Source organism: Tamandua tetradactyla, chromosome 4 (assembly GCF_023851605.1).
Source record: "Tamandua tetradactyla isolate mTamTet1 chromosome 4, mTamTet1.pri, whole genome shotgun sequence".
NCBI classification, from domain to species: Eukaryota; Metazoa; Chordata; class Mammalia; order Pilosa; family Myrmecophagidae; genus Tamandua; species Tamandua tetradactyla.
Genome location: NC_135330.1, coordinates 111,471,811 through 111,476,607, shown reverse-complemented (window position 1 = coordinate 111,476,607; position 4,797 = coordinate 111,471,811). Strand labels below are relative to the sequence as shown.

Below are 4,797 nucleotides of genomic sequence, written 5' to 3'. Positions count from 1 at the left end.
ATAGGAAGTGGGTCCTTTGTTTAATCTGAGCCTGTGTGGACCTGGGGCCTGCTTCTCCTCCTGGCCTCATGCTTACTGAAGGCTTTAGGAATTGTCCTTTCACAGTTCGCAAGAGTTTGTAAGAACATCTGCTCTATTCCCTTTTAGATAGAACTTTCTCCCTCTAGGGTGCTCTGTTGTATGACTTAATATACTACTTTGTCCCAAGATGCTTCAATTTAATTGTTTTTCACACTGCCCCAGCTGTTTTTAATCTACTTCTCCACCCTAAGGACAAACTCTGAGATGACAAGCCCTAGACACATTCCCCAGCTCAGTCCCTCAGATTTCCACTGGCCAGACTGATACTGACAGACATCCACCCCAATATGCACACAGGGACCACCCTGCTCCCTCTGGATCAGGGTCTGGGATGCACAAAGGGAGCACAAGCCATCTCCACATTGCATTGTGGAGACGTTGGTTGAGAGGCCAACAAGTGTACCAGGAGCTTCTTCAATGGCTTTTGAATCTGCACTTTCTTGATTCAGCATTTGCCCAATTAATGCAGCCCTTTAATTGCTTCCTGAAGTTTTGAGAAGGTTACCATCTTTAAGATTCCTCTGACACTTTTGCTTGAGGGGGTTTGAACCAATGGCCACCCTTGGAGCTAGTCCACAGAGACTTCAAGCTGCTGATCAGAGAAGGAGATCTGTAACGAGACCACACACCCCTGGAGTTTGGAGTCCTATTAATGATGAAGATTTCTGATTTCTGCAGTATTTCAACCGCCTACTATTTATCTCCCTTGGAGAGAATGACCATAGATCAGAAAAGGGAGACATTGCTTACACAGGCAAATTTGATAATTTAGTAAATCTTGAAATCTTAAAATGACAAAGAACTCTGTGACAAACATTTTGATGTTTGATGATGTTAACATCCGAAAACACAGTCCTAAATAGTCAGGCCTCCTGATCCTACATCATACAGAGAAACAAGTCTCTTTATTTTGGTGAGAAGGTGAGTTTATTGGAGATGCATCAAGGAATTGGAGGAAAAACTTTCTAATATCAGTTTGGAGTGGGAAAGGTGGTTTGGGCTTTTATAACCCCAAAGAGACAAAGTAATCACAAAGATCTAGAAGAAATCAGGAAATAATAATAATAATAATAAAACCTAAGTAAAAGCCACAGGATTCATTAAAATTGATTAATGGTCACTTGCTTCATTTTGTTTGGTCAGCATATCCTGCTATCTGTAGGCCATTCCTTCTTTGTTGACCATGTAGGCCTTTGATCTTGTCTTTCAAGAGGAAGAAGTGCTGATACTAGTTCATATGATGTTTCATTCCTGAAAGCAGAGCAGGGGAGGGTTTCTGGGAACAGAGAGTATTGAGAGTTGACCAATAGCAAACTATTTCAACAAGGGCTTTTTATGCTGAAGATAATTCAAAGCTGTTTGAGTGAAGTGATTATACCAAACAGTTTTTCTGACTACTGAAGACTATAGGAAGCATTTTCCAGCTAAAGGATTATATTGAGTATTTTAAATTTATCCAGCTGTCAATGCAAACATTACTGTGGGAACATTTCTAAGGAATGGAAACCCCATTTCAATGGATGCTTTTGGGAAATAGGTTTTATAACTATTCAGTTACATCTTGGTTTGGCACAGAACACTAGGATGTCAGATCCTCATATCGGAGTCTATTGAAGGCTTCACATACCGTGTTCTCTAATAAAATTGATCTCTCTTCTCCTTGAATGCAATTTGCAAGCTGCTGAAATCTGCATCTGTAGCAATTTCTGCCTGATTTTTTAAAAAGTCCAGGGAATCACAAATTATAGAGTAAAATGCCTTGCACAAAAAGTTTAACAACATGGCCCTGTGTCATTCTTTGTATTATACACATCAGAAATTAAGAAAATGAAGATGAATTAAGCAGTAAATATTAAAATTCTGTCATTCTCAGCATGTATGGAAGTAGAGGTTGTATAGTCATGTTCTTAATGCTTCCGTGGCCTTGATCAACCTGCTTTCAGTTCTTTCCTATAGCTTTCTAGAATCTTAATCCTATATATCAGAAATAACATGGTTCTATTTTTAAAAATTATGTTTATTCTTATTAAATCTAATAATTCCATCTTTGTAAATAATTCAGACAGTAGTCCTGTTAACCAACAAAACTTCTGAGAGGAGAGCTAATGGGAGTAGAATGCTTTGCTGGGTGGGGAAAGTGGAACATTTATAAACTCTCTAGTCACATTTATAATGTTACCCTACATTTGTGGCTTCCAATCAAATTAAAGATTTGTACTTTCACATGACAGTAGTTGTTTTCATGTCTATTGATTAAGAAAGCACAATGAATAGAGTTACTATGATATGTTAGTTGATAAATGCAGAAAGAATAATGAAGTTAGAAAATCACCATCTTGCAGTCCTTGATGGAATAATTGATTCAGGAAACCTCAGTAATATCAATAGAAGTTAAAGCTATGGGGCAGTGTTTGTTGGGAAGCAGGAAATCTACATAATCTTGGAGTATCACCCCATACATTATGAAAGAGCCTTTGCGACTAGATCTCTTGGTTTCCAGATTTGGTGATGTGAACACTGTATTAATCTTTGTAAAAGGACCCTGTAATTAATTTCCCTAGTCTTTAGCAGAAGTAGTAACCCTCTGCTGTTGTCTTTAACCTCTCCCAGTTGCACTGACTTTTCTGACAAATAGAATATCTGTCACGTTGAACAGAAAACAGACTTCCAGGCCTCAATCATAGGTTTACCCCTAAGCATCTTAGTTACATTTTAGTAAAACCCAGAAAAGGAAACTAGATTGCCCTACTCCTAAACTTCTCTTTTCATTTGATTTAATAAAGTTTTATTTTTCAGAATGTACAGTTGGTTGACATGTTCATGAATCTTCACCAGCAGCTGGGGCACATCCACCCTTGGTGCTTCAGGTATAAATTACCTGAACTCTGTGTTTTGAAACCAGCTTGATAAGGCCTTTTCTAAACAGCTTTTGAATAGCTGCCCTGGCCAGGGAACCTCAAATCTTCATTGGAGATTACAGCCAGTGTTATAAATTTGTAGCTGGGAACTTCCTTACAGAGTTTGTCATAAGTGGCTTTGCCAAACAAGACTGGTTATTGAGCTTGTCCCAAACTTTGCCTTTGGACCACTTCTTTTTATCTTTGTCCCCAGATTTGTTCACTAGGTACTTGTCTGTCTTGCATGACTTTCCAGCAACTTTCTTTTTCTTGTTGTCCTTGGGTGGCATCACAAAGCTCAGAGAACAGTTAGCTGCCTTGGCAGCCTTTCTAAGATGTAGGACAAAAAAAAACCCCATAACTCTAAAGTTTTGATTACATGTCCTAAACTTTTCTCATTTCCCAAATAATCCTTGAATGTCATCTTGATCTTCCTTTGTCTCTTCCCAATTCTCTGTGGTCCAAATAATGCCATATAAACCTAGTTCTTTCAGACTTCTGGGGAGGCAAATTTTAGACTGTGAGTCCCTTGTGTCAACTAGCTAGTAGATCATTTTCCTTTGTGGCCAAACAGACGTGACAAGTCATTTTTGCTGCATGGACAAAGTCTCAAAGACCCATAAGGTCACCTTCAATTACACCGTATTTACAAAGGGAAAAATGAACCTTTGCAGTGGAGACATCTGTCCACAATCATCTTAACCATGTGATCAAACTTAGCATCTCTAATGGCGGGACAACTGGCGTGATATACGTCCTGATTCAATGCAATAAGAAGTCCATGATATTGCCTCTGTAAAATTCTTGCAAGAAATATTTTAGTTGAATTCACTAATGCATCATCAATCAGAGGAATCCATTATGTGGTATATTCTACAACATCACTAGCTTGGCCTCCTTCAAAATAACAAAATCAATACCGTGAGAAACCAAAAAGGCAAGGGGGCTATTCTATATTAAAAGAGACTAAAGAAAAAATCCCTCAGTTCCTACTTTTTGAAACGTCTTATTATGAAAGGATGCTAAGTCTTGTCAAAAGCCTTTTCTGCATCAGTTGAGATGATCATGTGTTTTTTCCCTTCTGATTTGTTAATGTGGTGAATTATACTATTTGATTTTCCTATGTTGAAGTGCCCTTTCATGCCTTGGATAAAACCCACATGGTCATGGTGTATAATTCTTTTAATATTTTATTAAATTTGATTTGCAAGTATTTTGTTGAAGATTTTGCATCTATATTCATTAGAGATTGGTCTGATGTTTTCTTTTCTTCTAGTATCTTTATCTGGTTTTGGTATTAGGGTAATGTTGGCTTCATAGAATGAGATAGGTAGTGCTCCCTCTTCCATTTTTTGGAAGAGTTTGAGCAGGAATGGTATTAATTCTTCCTGGAATGCTTCATAAAATTTGTCTGTGAAGCTATCCAGTCCTGGACTTTTCTTTGTTGGTAGTTTTTTTTTTTTTTTTTGTACGCTGTCTGGCGGTGTCACATTTCATTCTTTTTCCATGTGAGTATCCCATTACTGCAGCACCATTTGTTGAATTTTTGTTTATTTGTGGTTTTTAATTGGTTTCTTTTGTTTGTTTGCTTGGGAAGTGCATGGGTCAAGAATTGAACCCAGGTATCCCTCATGGCAGGCAAGAATTCGACCACTGAACTACCCTTGCACCCCCTGTTGGCACGTTTGCATAACTGATTTAATGTCTTTAATTGTAATTGGTTTGTTGATGTCTTCTATTTCAAGTCAGTTCAGATTGTTCATCTATTTCTAGGAAGTTGTTCATTTCATTTAACTTGTCTAGTTTGTTGACACACAGT

At 37.8% G+C, this 4,797-nt stretch overlaps 1 pseudogene; it reads right to left on the bottom strand.

Annotated features, from left to right (window-relative positions):
- Positions 1-2,899: 2,899 nt before the first annotated feature.
- LOC143679276 (small ribosomal subunit protein eS25 pseudogene) lies at positions 2,900-3,268 on the bottom strand (annotated as a pseudogene).
- Between the last annotated feature and the right edge of the window lie 1,529 nt (positions 3,269-4,797).